The sequence below is a fragment of the Euprymna scolopes genome, chromosome 43 (assembly GCF_053919585.1).
Source record: "Euprymna scolopes isolate OS-2025 chromosome 43, ASM5391958v1, whole genome shotgun sequence".
Taxonomy (NCBI): domain Eukaryota; kingdom Metazoa; phylum Mollusca; class Cephalopoda; order Sepiida; family Sepiolidae; genus Euprymna; species Euprymna scolopes.
Genome location: NC_136524.1, coordinates 43517409 through 43529103, shown reverse-complemented (window position 1 = coordinate 43529103; position 11695 = coordinate 43517409).

Genomic DNA, 11695 nt, shown 5'->3' with positions numbered 1-11695 from the left:
TTAAAATTGTGGGGTCTGCGTACGCGCCTGGTCCACAAAGTATGGAAATAAAAAAATTGAAAATTAAAAAAAACAAAAAAAAGTTTACAAGTGTTTTTGATATAGATGTACATAATAATACTTTGATAAGTATGTTTTAACTTAAATAGGAATGGTATAATAAAATTGTGGGGTCTGCGTTCGCGCCTGGCCTCCATAGAATGGAAATAGGCACAAACTTTAATAAAGACTTTTCATATCTATCTGAGTAAGTATACTTTGATAATTATGTTTCAGTTTGAAGAAATATGGTATAATAAAATTATGAGGTGTTCGTTCGCGTCTGACCTCCATAGAATGGAAATATGTCACAAAGTTTAACAAGATCCACAGAATATTGTGATAAGTGTTTCAGTGTGAACAATTATGGTATAATAAATTATGGGGTTTATCTATTTTATTGTTACTTTCATCATATTTTGTTTTGGTTTTGATACTCCCAAATTCGAAGCTATCTCTTTACAACCCTTCCTTTTCATAACATTATACTTTTATAAATCAGAGTCCATTTTCTGTAGGCTGTTTTTGAACCCAGTCAACGACGGGTACTTTTGCTAGTATATATATATATATATATATATATATATATATATATATATGTATATATATATATATGTATATATATATATATATATATATATATATATATATACAGGGGGTCCACAAAGTCTGGCTACATTATGTACCCAGACTTTGTGGAAGCATCCTGTAGATTATGTAGCCAGACTTTGTGGGCACCCTGTACACACACACACACACACACACACACACACACACACACACACACACACACACGCACACACACACACACACACACGCACACACGCACACACACATATGTATATATATATACATGTACTTGTTTATTGTTATATAAACATGCTCACATCCCGCTGCTACAAACAGCCACTTGTTTCAATCAAACAACAGATATCAACAGTCAGCGACTTGACTATTCAAAAGTTCAATGAATAATGGATTTTTATTTTAGGTAGGAACTCTTTAAAAGTTGGAGTTATAAAACCTTAAAACACAGAACTTTAATTATAGTCAAGTCGCAGCCTGATGATATCTGTTGTTTGATTGAAACAAGTGGCTGTTTGTAGCAGCGGGATGTGAGCATGTTTATATAACAATAAACAAGTATTATCAGCTCTTTTTATCTAGCACTATCTAACAACCTCGTTGAATTCACTAGTCCATTACTTTTGAATAAAAAAAACCCCGAGTATAAACACACACACACACACACACACACACACACACACACACACACACACACACACACACACACACACACACACACACACACACACACACACACACACATATATATATATACAGGGTGCCCACAAAGTCTGGCTACATAATATATATATATATATATATATATATATATATATATATGTATAATATATATATATATATATATATATATATATATATATAATTCAAAGATGGCGTAATTACATGAAAAAAGGTCATTGCAACTTCTCTCACAATTTTCGGACTTTTTTAAATCATGCACATAATGCTTTATTTAAATTAATAAGTGATTTTTTCTTCTGGTTAGTTAAGGACGAAGTGAATTCATTGATTGATGTAATAATTAAATGAATGATACGAAAACTACGAAAAAGGTGCGGTCAAGAATTGTGCATGCCAACTTACTTAGAGGAATAAACGGAAAGGTGCGTAGATTGGTGTCGATCCAGGCTCTTAATTGATCCTTGTTAACATCCGATGGCCAACTATTACGCTTATCATCTTCAAGACCCTTGTCACCGCCACGAAATTTCTTAAACCACTATTGTGCTGTGCGTTCAGTAGTGGTTTCTAACCCTAACGCTTCACGAGCTGTTTCAAGGAAATTGTGCGAATTTGATTTTTTCCATCTTGTATTCAGCGTTCTGAAAAGAAGACATAATTGTTTTAAAACGATTTTAATTTAAACGATTAGATAGAGCGAGAAACGCCCTTTAAAATGATATATAAAATAAATCAAAATGAAAAATTCCTCAATAACTTTCATCTTAGTCGAATGTATATATTCCTAACTTCCGGAGTAGCGCTACCGGAAGGAATGACAAGGCAAATAAGTTCCTTTACTTTTATTGTTCTTCAGTATTTTTATTTATGAAACGATTTATTGAAATAAAATATAAAAAAAGAACATTGTTGAAAATTATACAAGTAAAATTAACAATACAATTAATACAATTAAAATTAACAATACAATTAATACAATTAAAATTAACAATACAATTCATACAATTAAAATTAACAATACAATTCATACAATTAAAATTAACAATATAATTTATACAATTAAAATTAACAATATAATTCATACAATTAAAATTAACAATACAATTAATGCAATTAAAACTTACAATACAATTAATACAATTGAAATTAACAATACAATTCATACAATTAAAATTAACAATATAATTCATACAATTAAAATTAACAATACAATTAATGCAATTAAAATAAAAAAATACAACTAATACAATTAAAATTTATAATACAATTAATACAATTAATACAATTAAAATTAACAATACAATTCATACAATTAAAATTAACAATACAATTAATACAATTAAAATTTACAATACAATTAATACAATTAAAATTAACAATACAATTAATACAATTAAAATTAACAATACAATTCATACAATTAAAATTAACAATACAATTAATACAATTAAAATTAACAATACAATTAATACAATTAAAATTTACAATACAATTAATACAATTAAAATTAACAATTCAATTAATACAATTAAAATTTACAATACAATTAATACAATTAAAATTAATACAATTCATACAATTAAAATTAACAATACAATTAAAATTTACAATACAATTGATGCAATTAAAATTAACAATACAATAAAATTAACAATATAATACAGAAAAATAATTAGTCATTATTTACACTTTTAATAAAAAAATTAATATTTTTTTAATTTGAAATTCTATGAGAAATATATGTTTATAAAATTATAAAAAATACTTTTTTTTTTATTTTAAAAGTAAAAGTTTTTTTATTTTAATTTATATGGTAAATATACGGTAATGGAAGTATAAAAATATAAGAAAAACGTAATGAAAAAGAGTACAGGCACAGCGAAGATAAAGTCGTGTGTGTGTGTGTGAGAGAGAGAGAGAGAAAGAGAGAGAGAGAGAGAGAGAGAGAGAGAGAGAGAGAGAGAGAGAGAGAGAAAGCGACGGAACTTATTTACCTTGTTACCGCTTTTGGTATCGCTCCGCCGGAAGTTAGGAAGTATGTGAGCTGACTATAACCGCTTGTAAATAACATTTTTACCTTTCAGATCCCAAATATGTTACAGAAATATTAAGAGGGATAAATAATTAAAAGTATTTTGGAAAAATACTATAGCGAAACACAGGTAAAAATTCTATAGTGAAACACAGGTAAAAAATACTATAGTGAAACACAGGTAAAAGAATGCTATAGTGAAACACAGTATATTAAAAGTATTAAAAACACACCAAAAAGCTAATGAGCACATATCTAAGGCAATGGCGGAAATCCTAGAGATAGACCTTCTGTAGTGGAATGGGGCCAAAAATGGACGGTAACGTTTAACGCTGCCAAGACAAAGCTCGTTTCATTTAATAATTACAGGAAACCTTACCAACCACTAAAGATACATTACCTGAATGTACTTCGTTCAAGCTCCTTGGCTTAACGTTCACAGGAAACATGAGTTGGAACAGATACATCAAGATCATTGCCAAGGCTGCTGCGAAGTAGGTGGGCTTCCTCTACCATGCTAGAAAGTTACTTGCACCTGAAAGTCTCCTGTACCTCTACAAAGCCACCATTCGCCCATGTATGGAGTACTGCCGTCACATTTGGGCTGGTATATCTGCTACTAGTCTCTCGTTCCTGGACGGGGTCCAAAAGAGAGTCACCAACCTGATAGGTCTTGAACTGTCATCAAAGCTTCAGCCCCTGTCCCATCGACGAAATGTTGCATCCCTCTGTCTGTTTTAGAAGTATTTTAATGGTGGATGCCCTGATGAACTACAAGCCTTTCTGCTCCCTCGACAAAAAATACCCCCGACAAACCCGACAAACAGCAAGTCCCACCCCTATACAGTAGAGATCCCTAGTAAAGCCTTCTACTCTGTTAGTTTCTTCCCCAGAACTACTAGACTTTGGAATTCTGTTGCGGTTTCCTGCTTTCCCAACTGTACTGACGTGCAGAAGTTCAAGTGTAATGTGAACAGACATCTTGCTGCTAAACTCCCTACATAGTTCCTCTGCAACTTAGCCCCTACATAAAAGTGGCAATGTGTTTTCTTTGGGATTAAATTGTAATAAAAAAAAGTCTGCTTCAGAAATCCATGCATAGAACCTATGCATTAAAGTTCAATGTTGGAAGTGCATATTACATTTGGAATATCACTAAGATTTATATCTTTACTATTATTATTGACTGAGTAGAAAGTCCTAGACAATTTGCAATTGTATTCTTTGAGTGTCAGTCATAGGTGATGGAGCAAGAACATCCTACCCCGTATATATATATATATATATATATATATATATATATATATATATATATATATATATATATATATATATGGGTGCGTGTATGTGTGTTCCCAAAACTTGCTGCTACATTCGATATTCAACTTTTTACAGATCGTTCAGTAGAGATATTTACACACGTCCATTGTGTCGCATTGTTCAGTAGCCGTCCCCCCAGCAGAACCTTACAGCTGGATGTCAGGTGGTTAACACCCTAATTCTATGTTGCAGAACCTGCACTTGTTGCCATTGCTAAGAGCACTCATCTTTTTAAAAGCGTTTGTCCTTGAGCGGCCATTATCATTCTCTCCCAATCATAGTAGAGTGATCATCTTTTTAGCCAGTCTATAGGGCCTTCTTTATTTATATACTCCTGAGTGGAAACGCCCAGAAAGTACTTGGTACGCTGTTGGTTCGCCCAGTCTTCCAATTTTTTGCAATGGAAGTTTTAGTGCATTTTTTTGCGACTCTTTTAGGCTATTTCTGTAGCAGACTTGTTTTCTGATTTATAAGACAGCCTTGTCTAAAATTTTTGGATAGTTTCGTGTGAATATAATACTAAAAACGAGAATAGTAGTCCGAATAAACCAAATAACACGAATAATTAATCGTCATCTAAAAATAAAATAATAAACGTAAAGTTAGGAACGTATACATAAATGCACATGTAATTGATTTACTAATTAATCCTTAATTATTAACCTTAGAACACAGCGGCCATATTTACTTGAATTTAGTTTTATGCGAATGGCATTGTAAAAAAAAACAGATACCATCGATTATTTAGCAATAGGTATTAGACATTAATTAATACAGAGTGAAGCAATAAAGTTGTTGCCCTCAAGAAAACAACACTACAGCTTTAAAACTTTTATTGAAAAAAAAATTAATTCAGTAAACTTGATTATATAGTAGAGCTGACATCTAATCTGTGTAGCCGCATTCAGCCTCAATCGTCACCTCGATACGGGTCCGGAACTGGGAGCATACCTTTTTCACAAAAAATAACCATAGCAATAAACTTCGTTCAGCTGTGCTGTCAAGCGTTGAACTGTCCGTATTTGTATTTTGAAGGTGCTGGCAATAGTGGTGTTGTCATAACGTGGAGCATGAGTTGTACAGCGGCGCATCTCCGATCTCGCTCGCTGAACAGTGTGTCACTTTCAAACATGATAGAAGGCTCCTGTCGCTCTTGGGATTTGTACATAACTGACCAACTACTACTACTACTACTACTACTACTACTACTACTACTACTACTACTACTACTACTACTACTACTACAAAGAAAACCAGTTTTCATCAAACGCAAATGAGCTCATATCGTCTTTTCTAGGTCGAAAATTTTATCGTTTCATCCTGTAATATATATTCCCTGAAATTCAGTTTATCTGCATCATTTTGAAAGATTTTTTGGGAATAAATATGGATACAACATCTCACTTGAAAATTCGAATATTTCAGATTGGCATTGAATTTCATCCATAATCTTTAGAATAAAGAAAGATTTTCCTGAATTTTCTTAATACCTCCTAATGGAAAAACCTTCAATTTGAGACATTTTCTGAAATATATCATTAAATGAATTTTGATCATGATTGTAATACGAATTGTAGCCATAAGGTTTAATGGCAATGGTGTGTTTATTTCACTCTTCGTAAACAAGGGATGGTTCTGGTATTAAAGATCGGGCAGTCTGAAGATATGGCTTCCAGACTTAAATGCTCTAAACATTCGCGTTATTGTTTTTTTTCTTTCTCTTTGCAAAATTCAATCATGTTTTGCAAGGCTAATAACAAGACATTTTTTTTTTCGAGAAACATCCAGACTAAACACCATGATAAAAACTTATGAATATAAAGCAATTGAAGCATAAAAAACGTTTGACAAAAATGATTGAACCCGAAAATGATTTATATGCCATAAAACAAAGAAACCAAACCAAACACAATGATTAAATATTCGAAGATATAAACAGGTTGGAGCATAAAAACTTTTACCAAAATGATTCGATCCGGTATTAAATAACCTAAAACGAAAACGAAACAATTAAACATAAGGGGGGGGACATAAAAATGGCGCCCATCGGTTCAATTCTGGGAATAAATTTTATCTGCCCTGGGACGGGTATTTTTCTAGTTATATATATATATATATATATATATATATATATATATATATATGCATAAAAGAAAGCAAATAAAAAGGGATAAACGAATTCGATTTTCTTTCGACATTATTTTTCGTTATTTATTTATTTATTTATTTATTTATTGTTTATCATGTTTATTTCTTAAATAGCAACAAACAACCTTTCTCTTGGAAGATGACTTTTCTCGAAAATTTGTCTTGTTTCGTCCTGAATTCTGTAAATCGTAATTCGTGCCTAATCAAATTAGTCGCGTAAGAATGAATCAGGAAAACGAGCGCGGAACGGAAAACTCCTTGTTTGTGTCGTCGGATCAGTTTAGTCTCTTAATTGTTTTTAATCATATGAAAACGATTTTAATGACATTTAAAAAAATAAGAACAACAGATATAACTAAATTTGTCAACAAATAATTACTGTTTACATTTAAGCATCTTGCTTGAAGGGCATTTTGAAATTATAGAATCTTCATAATTCTCACATAATCATTCTTGTTACAAAAAAAAAACAAAAAAGAAAACAAAAAACTACAACAAAAGCATCAAATTTATAGGATATTTTGCTTCTTTGATTAATCCGTACATTATGCTTAGGCAAATACAATTTTTGAAAAGAAAACAGCTAAAATATAGGCCAAATTCGCAAAAGGTGGCTTAAAAAAGGCTAATTTGGCCACTTTGGACGAGAATATGAGAGTTGAATTGAAGGAAGTATCTAGAAAGGTATCTAAAGATGGGAAGTCTTTTTTTTAAGTAACAGATAAACTTAAACAATCTAATTTATGCAGGTGTGAACGTGGCAAGTATGATAAAATAAAAATGAAACAAAAAACCGAGGAAAGAAAATTGACCGACAAAACCTGAATAGTAATTCAAACTAGAAACTCAGATCAACAGAGTTAAAAAAAAAAAGCCAAAGTAATAAACAAGATGGACATGAACAAAAAAGTACGGAAAAGTATTCAAGAAACATGAAGAAATAAAACAGAAAATAGCAGCAAAAAAAAATGAAGGAAAACAGATACAGATCGGGACAGTGCAAGAAAAACACGACCTTTGAAAAAAAAAGTGAAAAACGATTCTATAAAAATGTAAACGGAAGCAAATCTGTAGTGGAACAATATATGGGAAGAGCGACAAAATCACAATAGAAATGCTGAATGACTGAAAGACATGAAAGACGAGTTATAGCAAGTCGAAGAGACATAGAATGAAATCAGCAAGGAAATCCTCAAGACAACCCTAAAAGAAAATACAAACAGGAGAGCACAAGGACACGACGGAATGCACGCATACTGCTTCAAATAATTTCCGACACTACATGAAAGGCTAATCTCAAACCTGAAAAAATATATCCGTGAAGCAGGCGTGCAAGAATGGATAATCATAGAACTACACTGATAGAAAAACACGCAGAAAAGGGAACTTCTTCCAGCGACTATAGACCTAAAACTTGCTTACCAACCACGTGGGAAATTTTAACAGCACAACTAAGAGAACAAATTTACCACTCCTTTAATCATCGTGAACTACTTTCCGAAGAACAAAAAGGATGCTGAAAAAGGAAAATAAAAGAATACATGATTTAATATATAGACTAAAAGATCCTGAAAGAGGTAAAAAGTAGAAAATAGAATATATTCATGGCATGGATCGACTATAAGAAAGCATACAACAGAATCCCTTAAGCGTGAATAATAAAAAGATTGAGAAAGTACAAAATACCAGGTAAAATTATCAATTTGATTAACAAGGCAATGAGAAATGGGGGCTTAAACGGACAACTGATGGGTAATACATAACTAAGATTAAAATACTAAGAGGTGTCTTTTAAAGAGATTTCCTATCACCATTAACAATATACTAAGAAAATGCCAAGCAGAATAAAAGTTTACTAATACAGATGAAGGCATGAACAACCTAATGTATATGGACGAGCTGAAACTTTTCACGAGAAATAAAAAGGAACTAGAGACAATCAGCATTTTCAGCCAAGATATCCGAATGGAATTCGGAATGGAAAATGTGCACTGCTAGTAATAAGAAGAGGGGGAAAGTGATAAAACAGAAAGTATGGAACTACTCAAACAAGCAGAGATGAGGATACTAAGCGAACAAGACAATTACGCATATTTGGAAATCTTGGAAGCAGACACCATCAAATCAACAGAAATAAAAACTAAAACTAAAAATGAATGACTAATAAGAACAAGAAAACTCCTCAAAACTAAACTATGTTAGTAGGAACCTAATAAAAGGTATAAACAGAGGGGCTGTATAACTAGTAAGATATTTTGAACCGTCCATAAGCTTGACCAAAGAAGAACTAAAGTATCTTGACCAGAAGATCAGGAAAATTATGACGATGCACAATGCAGTACACCCGAAGTGATCATACTGACCGACTCTACGTGAAAAGGAAAGAAGGACGAAGATGCCTGGTTTGTGTAGAAGAATGTGTGAATAACACAAAAAAGTATTAGAAAAATGCATAACGCAGAACGCAGAAAGGCTAATCACCGCAGCAAGAGACACTGTATGAATGAAGAAAACAGAGAAGGGATAGGCAAGGGACAGGACGAGAAAAAAAAATGAGAAAGGGAAACAGCTATATAAATGATTCCTAAAGCTGACCACATTTGAGACACGAAAACATTTGGATATGGTTACAAAAGGGACATCCAAACAGAGAAACTTACTCCCCTAATAACAGCCGCACAAAATAACACCATTAGAACAAACTATATCAAACCAAAGCTCGACAAAACACAAGAAAAAACAATAAATGCAAACTGTGAACAAATAAACGAAACGACAAACCACATAATAAGTGAATGAGGCAAGTTAGCCCCGACAGAATATAAGAATACGCACGATCAAGGGGGGGGGGAGATAGTACACTCTAAACTATGTAAACAATTGCATCTTGAATACACAGGCAAATGGTACAAGTAACTTGTAAACGGAAACCAGAAAATCTTATGGGACATACACGTGCAAACAGATAAATCCACGTAAGAACACTGAATGTCATAATAGTTAACAAGACAGAAAACCGTTTAAGCAGACTACATGGTGAGTATTAAGGAAAGAGCGAAGCAAAGCGAATATATGGAACTGGTCAGAGAGATAAAAGGGATAGAGAAGATGAAGAAAATCAAAATAGTACCGATTACAGTAGGAGCACTAGGAACAATCCCGAAAAACTTCAGAAGAAAGAATGGGAGAGGTTGGATTTAGGGGAATAACTGAAGAAATACAACTGAAAACTAATGAAAACGTCTGAAATATTAAAGACATCTCTCGAACGCAGAGACTATCAAACATGCGCCACAAATGATATCCGAATATATAGGAACTTCAACAGAAGTAAAACAAAAAGATAAAAAAGCCCCACATGGAATAAAGAAAACTGAAACTGTATAATTGTATGTTACACCTCCCCACAAAAAATTGTAACGTTGGCATTAATTGGCACCACACCAAATAGTCGTAGAGGTTCAAGGAGGGTGGAAAGACAGATGGAAGAAAGCGGTAACTAGACGTCCACTTGATGAGTGCAAAGAAAACTGGGACCTTGGGAAGGCTTATTGTCACCCACATTCCAGTGAAGGCCAATAACCATTGCCATCAAGGAATCAATAGTAAACGGCTGTTGCGATAACACAAATTCATTTGTTAATATTATCGAAAGAAAGGGAGTATTGAGAAATTTGGGGAAACTTTTTGTCACCTAGACTTCAGGGAACACCACAGGTTATAGGCAGAGAGCAATCTTTGATGATAACCTATGTGAGAACTTCTAGTGACTACTACTACTACTACTACTACTACTACTACTACTACTACTATAAATGTCATATTTTTTCTTGCCTAAACACACGCACATAAACGCACATACATAGTGGCAGCACCCGTCTCGGTTGTTGTTGTTGATGATGATGATGATGATGATGATGATGATGATACCACAGAAAATGATTCTGAGCTGTCAACTAGAAGGATCTGGAGAGTACTGATTCAAGACGAATGAAGACCAACGGTCAGTGCCAGCCATATATCACCGCTGTTGCGATAATGCAAACTTATCTGCACCAGTTATTGAAATGGACGGTTAGTGTTGGACTCAGACACAAAGGAACATTATTTGGTATTACTACTGAACGATCTCATGAAAATATAATGAAACACGAAGAAACAGAGGAAGAAATATGGGGAAAATGAAACACAACATCAGAAATGTCGAGTGGCTTAAAAACATTAAAAAAAAATCGACGTATGAATCCACAAAATGATTTTAAGAAAAATTGTCAAACTGGAAAGCACCTAGCCATCATATAATACATGGATTCTAACTCAAGAAATTAACTTCTTTACATGAGTTACATATTAGGGACTCTGTGTCAATAGAGATTTAGTCAGCTAATTTGAACTTTGACGAGGGCCACACTTAGTGCTTGATATAATAATACGAATCTGCAAAACAGAAACATTCCCAGAGACTAATGACGTAAAGTTAATGCATGGTGGCAGCAGATCAAACGGTAGACAAAACAAAAGTGAGTCAAAACATAACGAATGACGTCACGTTGTTCAAGCTGAGAGAAAACTACAATGTTCAAATGAGGCTCTCCATGGAAGCTGTGCGAACAAGATACCACCAATAATGTAGAAATAATCAAGCAGAATGTTACCTCGGTGTCTGTCTGTTTGTGTCACTCATTTCAGTAAGTTAGAAAATAAAGCTACGAAATAAGCAAGATGAAATAACTTCTCTGAAGCTATGTTTTCCAAAAAAGAAATACTAGTTTTCATATAATGCTGTTTCAATTAATGCCAGCAACAGAAAATTCATAGCTTCGCTATAATATTAATTTGCTAATATCTTTCCTTTGATAAGAAGAACGCATTTCTTTGAAACTCCAC